Consider the following 14,431-nt stretch of genomic DNA (forward strand, 5'->3'; position numbering starts at 1 on the left):
CGCTTTCACTCGCACATAAAGCATATGGCGCGCAGCGACGATTTTATCGCCGTTGGACTTTATACAGAACCTCACGATGACGGCGACGGCAGGAATGCGCTTGGAGTGTCCATATAATTACTATCGCAATAAAATTACTAAAGGGAACTATGGCGCTGCGATCGTTCTGGCACCATGAGAATGTGGGTAGTACATGGATTTGTCTGATCTTCGGGCTTGGGTTTTCAAACGTTCTTGTGGATTTATTTACTTATTACGCTTTATCCTGCTTCCTTATACTAAATTTAAACGCAATCTATACTTTTCAAAATGCAGAAGACTCCGCGAAAATGTGCAATAGCTACTCATTTCAGCGGTTGAGCCTGTCGAGGTGGCCAAATCGAAAGGCACCAAGTGTCTCAACGCGCTTGCTTGCCCAAGATAAATTCATAAGGGCGTTCAATGCCTCTTGTGGATGCATGCGTCTGTGGCGTAATGGTTTCAATATAGGGCTGTTCTGCTACAGGTCATGTGTTCGAATGCTGCTATTGGACAATTTTATGAATGTTCATTTAATTATCTATTGCACAATTCTTCGTTGAAAATGACGCGTCTACGAAGACACGAAACCGGCTGAAACCAGAAGGACAACGTTTAGGCATATCCATCAGGCGCGTATCCATCAGGCATATCCATCAGACAGCGTTTAGGCATATCCATCAAGCCCCATCGGGCCATCAAGCCATCCATCAAGCCCCCCCCCCCCCCCCCCCTTCGAACTTTTGCCGTGCCGGCATGCACCGCCGACCAAAACTACCACCGACCTCGGGAATAATAATAATAATAATAATAATAATAATAATAATAATAATAATAATAATAATAATAATAATAATAACAATAATAATATTTTGGGTCCTCTATTATTCCTTATCTACATCAATGACTTACCATCATCACTTAATTCTTCTGACTGCATCCTCTATGCTGATGATACAACCATATTCATTAGTGATAAAGACATTAACAGTCTACTAAGAAAGTTAAACGCCGATGTCACGAATCTTGTTTCTTGGTGTAAGGATAACTTGCTAAATGTAAACCCTGTTAAAACAAAGTTCATGTTATTTCACTCGTCCCAAAAAACGCTTACAATAACCCCTGAACTATACATCGACAACTGCGTCATTCCTCCCTCTAATTGTATTACTTTTCTAGGTGTTACATTAGATTCTCAACTTAAATACAACATTCACATTAATTCTCTTATTAAGAAGATTGCTTTTGGCATCCGCGTGCTCATTCGAACACGACATTTTTTTCAACAACATATTCTAAAATCGCTTTACTATGCTTTCATTAACAGTCACCTTACTTACTGTATTTCATCATGGGGCAACACATACCCCACACACCTGACATCCCTCAATCATCTTCAGAACCGGGCAGTCCGAATAATTGCCCATAGTTCATTCACCGCATCAGCGCCGCCCATTTTTCGCACTCTTGAAATTCTACCATTAACCTGCACATTTCAACTCAAACTAGGTCTTTTATTGTTTAGAAGTAGAAACTGTGACATTCCTACTGAGCTACTTCCCCCAACGCTACTTTACAATACAAATAACACACGGTTTTCTGAAAATAATAACCTCTTGCTTCCAAAAGTAAACACTAACTACGGTAAAATGACAGCCTTCTTTTCTGCAATTTCGTTTTGGAATTCTCTGCCGTCAAATATTAAATCAAGCCCTTCGCTACACTGTTTCCGTCGGTTTCTAAAACAGTTTTTACTAACAACATACGTTAACTAATACATATATGTGTATGTGTGTGAGTATGTGTGTATATATGTGTGTATATATGTGTATATATATGTGTGTGTGTGTATATATGCGCATACATTATGGTTTATCAACTTTTTATTGTTTTTCTCGGTTTGTGTTCCTGTATCTGGCAATTGGCTGTATATACTGGAATATTATTGGCAATTGGCTGTATATACATTAAGTTTGTTGCTGTGTTGAATTGCGCACGGTTGATGTTATGTAATCATTATATTCCTATTCAATTATTCCTATGTTTGAAATTACATATGTATTTCAAAGTAGAATTGTTGTTGCTGTTTTCTGCGTAATCTTCAACTACCGGATGATTGATTAATTACTTCTATTTTGTTTATTTGCATTTTTCCATAATCGCAAGCCTTAGGTGATGTGATATTTTTTTATTCATTTACTTTGGTTATATTGATTTGTATTTTCCCGCTATTTTTACCTTAGTTGCTAATCGTATGCTCTAAATTTTTATGCATGTACTAACAGGAGGTCCCCCTGACAGTTTTTACTTTGGGACCTCCTCCTGTATTACTATTACTTTGTAACTGTTTTAATGTATAATAATAAAATGATTGATTGATTGATCGATCAAATAGAAATAATAATAATAATAATAATAATAATAATATTAATAATAACTTATTTACCATGAAAAGAATTGCATGGTGGGGTTCTGGATAAAAATGTCACAGTTTCGCCCTAAGGGCGAAGCAATGAATGCGATAGCAACACAGCAATGTCATACGAAGTAAGGTGAGCGGCTTTGGTAGCAATATGAATTGTAGTAAACATGAGCTGTTTAAGTAAGCAGGTGTGCTGCGGCGTAAGTAGACCGACATGAAGAGAGACTCGATGACCACGAGAAGGCGCGTGTGAAACGGTGGTGTTGATGAGAAGCGCTTCCCGTGGGCAGCGCGTGCGAAGAGACACACCTGTAGCGCTGCACTGCCGATCCGGGCAGCATTGCATGTGTAGCGTGCGTTGGAAAATGTGGCCCGACTATTACTAACTGAATGAACAAGCGTGGTGTGAGCGCGCACAAACAAACACGAATAGATCACACTGAATGACTGCAGACAACGACTGTCAAAACGCTGGCAGCAAGCATACGCCGCAGCGGGCGAAGGTACGTGCGGTCTATCGCTTCAACGGAAACTGAGCGGCGAATGCATGGCGCATAAAGGTCAGAGCCGTGTGGAGATAAGAGACGGTGCGAGCGAGCGACGAGCGCGGTTGTTGGCAGAGTAGAAGTGCGCCCCCCCCCCCCCCCACCCCCCACCCCCCCGCTCCCTCCGGCGCTGGCTTCCTGCTTCCTTGCTTGCGCGTGGGAGATTGAGGGCGTTCGCTCTCCGTGATAGCGTGCGTCCCCGCACGCTTCCGCTCGGGCATACGGCGCGCGGCGAAGATTTTATCTATAGGGAACCTCAAGGCGACGGCGACGCCAACGGCAGAAATCCGGTTGAAGTGTCCATATAATTGCTATCGCAATAAAAGTTAGGAGCGAACGTTACGGCACGCAGCCAGCCTTGGCAAGCGAACGCTCCGTGACGCCCGTCCCTTTGCTTTGTGTCGGCCCAACACGTGGCCTCTTGCGTCGAAATCACGGAGTAAAAATCGAGATTTGCCGAGACGTTTGGTCTCGAATGAGCACGGAGGAAGGAAAATGCGAATGGGTATCGAAAAAAATCAACCGGAAGTACTAAAACCTACCGCGCGCTCTCACGTATCAAAGTGGCAAGATGGGCTTGTTAGTTCATCAGAAGGCTGTATTTCAGCGCTTAGTAAGGACGAGGACAAAGAAGGAGACGTACGAACACACATAGCGCATGTGTGTTCGTACGTCTCCTTCTTTGTCCTCGTCCTTACTAAGCGCTGAAATACAGCTCTCACGTATCCTCCACGCTCTGACGTTTTCACCACGTGTTGGGACGACACTCTTGGCTTCAATCGCCTTGCGCGATGCTCCCCCCTATCTTTTTCTTTCCTCCATGACGCCCAGTCTCAGAAGTCATGTGTTGGGCCGATACTGAGAGGGAAATAAAGAATGTAATGGCTTCGCGGAGAGTTCGCTTGCCAAGAGTGGCTGCGTGATGCAACGCTGCCTCCAAGTCTCCTCCGTCCGTGCTTTTAAGTCACGCGCACCGCGTTGCTTACCGTCGAAGATGGCTTGCCTGAAGTCCTGTAATATGCACTCACCTCTCACGCCACGCGGCTGTCCACCACGTGCTCGAAAAGCTGTACCTCTTCTGTTAGTAGGATGACCGGTCGTGGAGGTAGGTGACTCGCCGTCACCCTCACAGGGCCGGCGGTCGCCGCGATTGGAGCGCACCTCCTGCGTTCAGGCACCAGTGGCCACCAAAAGCACATGGCAACTTCTGTTGGGTCGCATTCGAGAATTTTTTGCTTTCCATGACAGCGCTCTCTCAGCGAACGCCGATTGGACAAAACGAACGTCGTCAGTGACACGTAAGGGGCAAGGGTGTCGGCGCGGGCTAGCTGTACAGCCGGGGACAGAAGTTTGTGGATCGCTTCCACATATAGAACGTTGAATTCCGCCATGCCCTATATGCCTGTAACTTCCAGCTTAGAAGGGTCGGCTACATTTCCTCGCTCAAGATTCGCACGTAGCCTATTACTTAGTACAAGCGCAGTCACTAAGCGAGTTGTTTCTACGTCAATTGGCAAATAACAGCCACTAGAAAATCCAGAGAGGCGTTCTCGTCCCGATACATGCCGCGCTAGCCCTTATGACACTTTATATATATATATATATATATATATATATATATATATATATATATATACAAGTTGAGCAGAAAGATCCGTACGCTGACAAACTTGCACGTAAAGTGAGCCCTCCTTCACAGCCGTTCTATATTATTTCTGGTGAGCATCCCACCCCTTTTTGATGGTACTCTGGATCGCCCCTATACGGGCAGCCGGGCATCTTAATTTGAATTTCAGTAGCCCGTGTAAGGAAGCTCGCGCGATTGTGTCCTTGTAATGAACACTCTACTTATGAAGTGTTCGTTATTACTCGAGATCATATGCCATTGTTCATTGATATCAGTAATAGTGATAGTCCAGAGATTAAACACAGCTCGAACTTTTCCTGCGGTTGCTAGCTGCAAAATTGCTATGCGCTTGCCTAGTGTGCTCGTGGGTCCGAAGCTTTACTTGTGTCTAACGAACGTAATATCGCCGACAATTCAATCTACTATAGATGTTGTAGTACATCCGAAAGTCAATAAAGACAACCACGTCACAGGATGCCTCCATAGCTAGCTCCGAAGGCAGTAATTTAAGCTGGGTGGTCTGTCATACTGTGATTCTAAGTAGCACTAAAAAGACAAGGACAGGCATAAGAACGACGGCACAGTTCGAATGCCTGTCCTTGCATTTAAAGGGCTGCTTAGGTTCTCAGCTACATCCTTTTTCATACAAAAGTTATTAGTGACTACTCAAGAACGGGCGTCCCCAAAGACGCTCCTGTTTGCTTGAAATAATGCACGAACATCACAATTTTAAAAAATTCAATCCTGGGTTTGTACGTGCCAAAACTACGATATGATTATGAGGCAAGCCGTAGTGGGGGACTAAGAATTGATTTTGACTACCTGGGGTTCTTTAATGTGAACTCAATGCACGAACTTCAGAATAAAACGAGGCAGATGTAGCACAGAATGTTTCTTCTCTGAAAAAAAAACAGAAAGAAAAGAAAGAAAAATAATATATATATATATATATATATATATATATGCATCATGATGCACCAGTACGTGCCTGATTAAAAAAAATTATCGCACTTTACTTTCTGGACAAACCGGGCATTTGTATTCATACACGACTTGGTATAACGAGCAGACTTGTATTTACGGCAAAAAAGTTGCCAATTTATAAATATATTATTTTAAAATGCACTTTGATTGCAGTCTCTAGTTACTGTACGATGATTGGGTGACTACGATGTCATGACGATGACAGCGTGGCGACGACGGGGAGACGAGGATCGCACATACCATGTGACGTCACAACGTACCTAGTGCCACTACAAACCCATGTGAACTGTAGACTTCACTATCTACGGGATCATCCCGCCACTGCGGACGGCGCCAACGGCGCAAAACTGAGCAGCGAGCTAAGAAAAAAAAACGCTTTAGAAGAGAAAGCCGGGATCGATATGGGAGAGAGAAGAAAGAAGACGTGTCTCTCCCATTTGTTTGTGACCGGGGAGCGCAGCTCTTTACAAAGGAAGACGGCGTGAAGAGTCGACGTTAAAAAAAAAAAAATCAGTTTCACCTGAAAGGCGAAGCATCAATTGCGATAGCAAATTTGTAGAGAGCTATACGGAGTAATGATAGTAGCTTTATCAGCTGTATAAACTTGGACATGCAGCAGCACCGGCAACACGCAGAACTGTTGTCGACGCCGTCGGCGTTTTGCCCGCGTTCGCACAAAATGCGTACGGCGTTGGTGACTGTTGCCGGAGCCTCTGATATAAATAGGCACTTGGTGCCGCAGCTAAACGTCCCCTCCCTTCCCTCCCCTCCCCCCCCCCCCCCACGGCCTTTCGTGCGTCAGAAGAAGGCGCGTTTGCTCTACATATATGGTGATTGTAAAGGAGGAAAGAGACGCCTACTTCTGCAGCCCTTAAGGGAGCACGGCACAGAACGCGCGTTTGTTCTCCGCCGTGCGTTCACTCCCCGTGAAAGCGCGCGTCCCTCGCGCCCTTTCACTCGCACATACAGCGTTCGGGTGGTTGGCGCTGAGCCGTGCTCCCTCAAGGGCTGCAGAAGATAGCGCCAACCTTTCCCTTTCCCTCAAGAACCACTTACCACCGCGCGGTGACGATTTCATCTCCATTGAAGTCATACGGAACCTCACGGCGACGGCGACGACGACGGCAGAAATCTGCTTTGGAGTGTCCATATAATTGCTATCGCAATAAAAGTTGCACGCAGGCAACTTGACCAGCCCAAAAACCCATCAAAGGCAACAGAGGGCGTCGGGCGCTAACATGTGAGTAAACAGATGGGGAGGTGTCAATTTACAAAAAGAAAGTATATACGAGACAGGTAGTAATACACTTTAACAATTAGAAAAACAAGTAGTCTGCATTAACAAGGAAATATTGAATTTATACATGAGCCATATAGATTACATAAAGAAAGTCTTATTATATGAAAACAGGAAGAAAAATAGGGGGGGGGGGGGAACATAACATAGCACTATATTTAGTGCAGCACAAACTAAAGCAAATAAAGGGGGGGGGGAAGTAATACAGTATTGCATATGAACTAACTCATTAAACAACAAGGATTAGTTTGACTGAAAGTAGTTGTGCAGGCTGCATAAGGACAGAAGGTCTATTTCTCGTAAGGCGAGGTTATTGAGTAAAGTCGAAAGTGTATGTCGAAGCATTTCTTGACCATAATTCGTTCTTGAGTGCGGAATGTCCCGTTGTTCAGGTGTCCTAGTGTCATAGGCTGCGACATGTTCTTGTAGGCGAGCTATGTTCAATCATTCTGCATTCTGTCTACAATGTCTTTTTGATGCTCGAAAGACATTTCGGCACGAACATTGCGAACTCGGGCTGGATTTCGTGGCACCTGGGGTGGATTTCGTGGCACCTGGGGTCACATAACGCAAGGAGCCCCATCCGAGCACAAACTTTCATGGGCTTTTCGATAGCGAGCGGGCGTGTTGCGGCATCTCGCAGCGGCCGCGGAATCTACGGAGCGCAAGGATTTCAATTCCAAAACTGTATGGGTGTAACGTTCTCATAAACTTTTGACGCGAAAGGTGCACTGACATTTCCAAAGGCGTGCTTTAAAATATTTGCAATTCTGGAACTTTATGGGGTTAATGCTGTTATAAACTTGGACAAACATGCGTGCACTGGAGCCCTCGTGTCCAAGCCGTTCCAGAAATGAAAGCACGCGCACGCAATCTTCCACACACACGAAAATACTAAATATTACCGTGACTGTGAGCTAGCAGCTGATAATTTTCTCCAAACATTTTCAGGAAGCGTGCCCAATGTGATCGATCAGCTGGACCAGGGCAGGCAAAGTAAAATTTGAGAAAACAGGAGAAAGGAAATGGCCTATTATTGAGGAAATTCTTTTTGCGGGCTACAAGATCTGGCTCTCGTTGGCCACAGGGACAGTGGCCCTATGGATTTAAGCATAGGCCCCGCTGAAAATACAGGTATTTTCAGAGCGCTTCTTCGCATGCGAACTGATTGTGGAGATACATATCTGAAGAACCTTTTGGAAAGTTGCCCCAGTAATTACTAGTATTTAAGCCCAGATGCACAAAACGAAATTATAAAAATTTGTGGCGAAATTATCAAAGAAAGCCTAGTTGAAAAGCAGGCTTCTTCTCCATACTTCCTGACGAAGCAACGGACATCGCTGGAATCGAACAGCGTACTGTTTGTGCAAGGTACCTAAACAAGGATGCCAACGACATCGAGGGAGTGTTTTAGGTTTTGACACCGGAATAGATGCCCTGTCCCTTTGCGACTGCAGGTTCTATGTAAATGTGTACAAACTGTTCCAGATTCTAGTCACCCTTCCAGTGACCACTGCCAGCGCAGAGAGAATATTTTTTAACAAGAGTTTACTAAAAAAACTACTTGCGCTCTACAATTTCGGTGGAACGCACGGTTAGACTGGTGCTTCTATACACCTACAGAGACGTCAGCATCAACGTGTCCGAAGTCATTGACCGCTTCGCCCAACGTCCCCGCCGAGAGAAGTTTATCCTTTAGATAGCGAAGCAGCGAAAATTAATGCAAGTAAAAAGCTCTGTTCCTTCACGTCCATAAGCTCGTAATTATGAAGACGTATCACTGTTCGTTAGCTTTTAAAACCGCAGAAATTTTAGCCGTTTATTCTAGCAGTTAGCATCAAGATCAAAATTATCATGCGAATACGGAAATTACGAGGACATCAATAACCAATTTTGACCGACCTTGCTCATTGAAAGCCCGGCCCACGCGGCGTTTGCCAAAAACACACTCGGATATTGGGTAGTAACTTGCCGCATCATCTGTGGCTTTCGTTTGTCCTTTTGTTTCCTTTTTAGCTACCTGCTTTTATTTCTTTTTTGAAACGAAGCAAAACCCTCCTTTATTTTGGGTGCAGAATAATTGTTGCCGCTGTGCAGGCAGGTAAATTACACATTTTCGTACTGATTTCTGCATTATTCCTCTATTATTCTACCTGTATGGTGCTGTCACGACCGCTGCATGGCCCGAGTACATATCACGATTTCTGCGATCATAGTTTTGTTCTTGCCTAGATCATCTGTCTTTCTGTGTGCAAAGTTTACTATCTCTGACTCCGCAACGTGTTTATTTGTCTCGTTTGACGCATAATATACAGTGACGTTTGCTTAAATACGTACATTTATTGGAGACTTAGACGTATATTTAAATAACTTGTTGCGAGGTGTTGTGTATACAAGCAGTGAACTTTGTTTCCAGCGACTCTTTTTTCCCTTTAGCGAGTTGTATCTTCGCATTTGAATATTCCATTCTATCTTCGCATTTCTAATGTATATTTTGCATAACTCTTACTTTCATGTGACTGCCACAGATACGAAGATGAGAGGATTGCCCTTCGGACGGCTTTGAGGCACTTAGACGACAGGCCTTTTACGGAGGAAAAGATCTTGAGCGCGTGGCCTCGTGCGTTTGCTATGTGCAGGGCTACAAAGGCGCTGCTGTGCTTTTTCAAGTGCGCAAGCCTGTATGACCGCCTGTGACGAAACTCAGCGATGAACGCTTAACTGTAAATGTGCAACGTGTGAACTGTGAACTTCTCTCTTCCTTCTTTTTCAATCCCTTCTCCCCCTTCCCCAGTGCAGGGTAGCCTACCGGGCTCAGCATGGTTAACCTCCCTGCCTTTCCGTTATGACTTCTCTCTCTCTCTCTCCTACTTTTTATTTGTACTCACTGTTGCGAGTATAATCTCGGTGTAATTACAGTACACGACCGGTAACAGCTGCTCCTGCGCAATCTATTGCAACGAGGGACAGCGTCATTGAGGTTTTTTCCTGGCCGTTGCTTATGTGCAAAAATGTAAACAAGGTTCTTGAATGACGAAGATTCATCAAAATATTTGTCCTCAACTTATTAATTTCATGGCCTTTACGTTCTTCATATCAGCTGTATGCACTGCTTTGCTGGTTTCGAACTGATATAGTTGTAATGTCCGTGTGATATTTTCTTTCCTTATTAAATAGATAAAAAAACGCGGCCGCATTGATATCAGTTATTTCTGCCAGAATTTTTAGGACATACGAATATATTCTTTTATGAAAAAATACTTATTTTACTTGACAGTGCGTAGCGTTCAATAATTCGTTTGCAGCATCTAATATACAATGGCATTGGCAATGGAGTTATTATTCATGTATTTGATCCCTCGACAACTTCTATAAGGAGGAGGCCGCGCTGCAACCTGAGCCCCCCCCCCCCCCCCCCGAACAAAATTTCTGGCTACTCCACTGATATCCATGTATTACCCATCATTACCATGCCGGCTGAATCACACCGCTTGCAGCTCCCGTCGACACTAGCGTATCTAGTAATTCTTGTATGGAACGCACAGCAAACGTCAGTCCTTATCTACGCAATTTTATCTTTAGGCGCTGACAAATGCCGACGATTTTCTCCGCTGTCTCAATTTGTGAACCATCGACGTGCCACGCCTGCCAGCACCGCTGGCGGTGCTCCTTATCCCGCCAGCGTTAAGGGCATTTTATTGCGATAGCAATTATATGCACACTCCAAAGCGGATTTCTGCCGTCGGCGTCGCCGTCGCCGTGAGGTTCCGTATGACGTCAACGGCGACAAAATCGTCGCCGCGCTCCGGACACTGTATGTGCGAGTGAAAGGGCGCGAGGGACGCGCTCTTTCACGGGGAGCGAACGCACGGCGTAGAACAAACGCGCGGTCTGTGCGTGCTCCCTGAACGGCTGCAGAATTAAGCGTCTCTTTCCTCCTTTACAATCGCCATATATAGAGAGCAAACGTGGCTTATTCCGTCGCGCGAAAGGCCGTGAAGGGACGGGAGGGATGGAGGGGAAGCGACGTTTAGCTGCGGCACCAAATGCGTATTTATATAAAAACGTTGCGAGGCGAGAAGGTGGTAAAGGCTTCCGACGCTGCTCGACGAGTTTCCCGTTCTGTTTTCGTCGAAAACCTCCGAGCCGCCCCCAGAAGCCATGGCAACAGTCACCAACGCCGCGCGTTTGGTGCGAACGCCGGCAAAACGGCGATGGCGTCGACAACAGTTCTGTGCGTTGCTGGTGCTGCTGCATCTCCAAGTTTATACAGCTGATAAAACTACTATCCCTACTCCGAATAGCTCTCTACTAATTTGCTATCGCAATTGATGCTTCGCCTTTCGGGCGAAACTGCAACATTTCTTTTACGCACGCCTACTTGCGAAGCGCCTGGGAGCGTGTTTCGGAGCGCAGCTCTTTCGCCCGTTCCTGCGTTGAGCGTCGGCGTTGTCCTTCGGCGTAACAGAGCGAACGAGCCCAGCGAAGAACGAAAGAGCCAAGGCGGAGCGCAGCGGGCGATGAAAGACAGTGATAGCGAAGAGAGCGCGAGGGGGAAAACGAAGGAGGAGGGTGCAGCGGAACCATGAGGCGGAAAGCGGAGGAAGAGGGTACGGCGAAAGCGTGACAAGACAAGCGTAGTGCCACGCAAGACGGATGATAACCGCTACGAGATGGCGTCTGTTCACCGACGGCATGCGGCGAGCGCGTCCAACGATGCTATATATAGAAACAAAGCGCTGCATGAGGGGAGGCCTGTCTGCGGCGGCTGCCATAAATCATGCCCACGCGCTGCCTCTCGCGATATCCCGATTGGCGAGGCAGTCACGCCACACTTCACTGTGTTTGCAACGTGCCGTACGAGACAGATTGTCCGTACCAGCTAGTTTATCGCGAAATGAAACCACGTATAGAGCTGCGCTCAAATTTCCCATTAAGGAGTACCGTAATGGTCGGTGCAATTTTAACGCGATAGGCTTAAGGGCCCCGTGTCGCAGAAAATCCGGCGTCGGCATGGATGTCGGTGTCCGTGGCGGAGAAAGTCATCCCGAACCATCCCGACCGCGCAGGCCCTGCACGTGGCGCAAGGTGTTAGTGAACAAAAATTGAATTTCTCACAGTGGAATCCGTCAGAAAAATGACAGAGTACGACTTAACCACAACCTACAGACATGGTGGCGTCGGACTGTTATTTAAATGTACGAAAAAACATAATTCTGTTACAAGGAAGCTCAAACACAAACCCCTTTCCCAGCATTTGTACCATACCAACAGCGGCGCGCTCGAGTAGGCTACTTGCGAAAATCTTGTCCAGATGGCGCTCGTATCCTCGGCAGGTTAAGGCCCCTTAGGGCATGTCAATTCGGACTTGGCCTGCCTAATGCGTTTTGGACACGCGCGCACGCCAGGGCAATAGTGAACAATTATTAATATAATAAGAAAAAGTTCGTAGGGCCTCACATTTTCATATAAGACCACTTACATTGCCCCTGAAACAACCTCTTCCCAGCAATGCATTTCTGTTTAAAAGTGAAGCCAACATTAAGAGGATCGGTGTAAGCTTAGTCTTTGTAAGCTGGCTTTCCCACGTTCTGTGTTGCAGTGAAGCCTACTCAAAGAAACGTCCGATGTAAACGGGGTCGATAACACAATCGCGTTCCACTCTTGAAGGCGAAGCTTAAGCGTCCTCCATTTTTTGTATGGGTCCCTAGGCCAGCATAACTGAAACGCCTACAACGCAAAGATTAACCCTGATACCCCTTTCACTGGTTCATATTCGGCGAAACTGTCAATTCATTCAATGTACGCTTAACTGGGACTTCGCTGGACATACAGACAAAGAACTTTAATGAAGGTCCTGAGAAGCTCCATTGCCCCTTCTCAGGGAGGCGACGAAGCCGCGGGCCGCATCCACGTCGGGACGGGGAGACCGAGCTCCAGCGCCGCATCGTGAGCTCTCTGGACAGCCCAAAATTGGCGTGACTGCTTCGCTGGGAAAATTTTTTTAGCAGTGATCAACTACATCGCTTCATTACTCTATCGGTCGACGTTGAAATACTAAGCTTTAAAGCAACATGTGCTAGTTTTCACAATACTTCTGTATTGGGAAAGCTCGGACACGTTGCTTTAAAGCTTAGTATTTCAACTTAGTTGACTGAATATACTGAGCGAGCTAGAGAGACTCCTTCGTTGGAGAATTAACGCGATAATACGTAACTCTACGTATGCGACATATTTTAAGCAGCGTATTCCAACATCTTGATCAGTCAAGAAGCTTTGAGAAAAGTTTTTTTTTAATTGAAAAAGTTAGCTGTTTTAAAGATATTTGGCAGAGTTCCTGGTTCATGGTTGTGTTCTGCCTGCCATCGAAGGCATGTTAGTGATTTGGTAGCTGCCTAAGCGAACGCCTGATGAGAGCTCGGCATACCCACACCTTTCATGCGCCAGTGCAAGAACATTAGATGCAAAAAGAGCGTACAAACTAACTAATAGCATTATCCTCATGTTTACGGAGTGTTTTTACCCTTTTATAAAATTAATTAAATTATTAGGTTTTACGTGCCAAAACCACGATCTGATTATGAGGCACGCCGTAGTGGGGGACTCCGGAATAATTTTGACCACCTGGGGTTCTTTAAGGTGCACCTAAGTCTAAGTACACGGGTGTTTCGCATTTCGCCCCCATCAAAATGCGTCCGCCGTGGTCGGGATTCGATCCCGCGACTTCGTGCTCAGCAACCCAACACAATAGGCACTGACCAACCACGGCGGGTCCCTTCAATAACGCAAAATGTTTAATGCACTCTTACATGGCTTATATTATTTTCATTGTGTATATTCATTATATCTGGTATATTGCCTGTATGCATTGTTTATATCCCGAAAGTGCTCTTCCTGTTACTATTCCTAATGGTGAATTCCACTGGTCTATTTAGAGTGGGGTGTTGAATCCATGAGAGATCAACAAAATCTGGCATGGGGCAGTCCAATCCAGATCGACCACTGAAAAATAAACATGCTCCGGCAGGGAGCGCAGCGGAAGTTGCGCGCTCGCCACATCCGCGAGCCATATCGCGATTTCTTCATTTTCTCCTCAAGCTTTCAGCAGCACTTCTAGAATGGGGGAGTAGGTCCAGCGGACGCTTTGACAAGCGCCGAGGGTGAAGCTAAAACGCTGAAATCCGCCTTTTGCATTAAAGTCCCTTGATGTAGGAAAGTACCGCCACTCTTTGTACTTTGCCGCCGGCGCGCGACCTCCTCGCCTCCAACTCGCCCCTCGCGACTCCCCTCCGCGAGAGACGGCCTTGGGCGCGTTTTCCTGCACGATGATTGGTCTCCCTGCCGTTGCGCTTGGAAACGAGCGGAGCTTGCGTTTTGCTTGTGTTTTGCTTTTTCGTTCGAGCCATTTTGCGCCTCAGCTCGGCTGGCTCGGCGTATAGAGAACGTCGCGCGCTAACGTTGCACGCTGTTTCGAGCACTGTCTGCTGGCACTATGCCGTGCATATAACTGCAGCAAGAAGCGTGATGGCTTTCGCAAA

This window comes from Dermacentor silvarum, chromosome 8 (genome assembly GCF_013339745.2).
Source record: "Dermacentor silvarum isolate Dsil-2018 chromosome 8, BIME_Dsil_1.4, whole genome shotgun sequence".
Classification (NCBI taxonomy): domain Eukaryota; kingdom Metazoa; phylum Arthropoda; class Arachnida; order Ixodida; family Ixodidae; genus Dermacentor; species Dermacentor silvarum.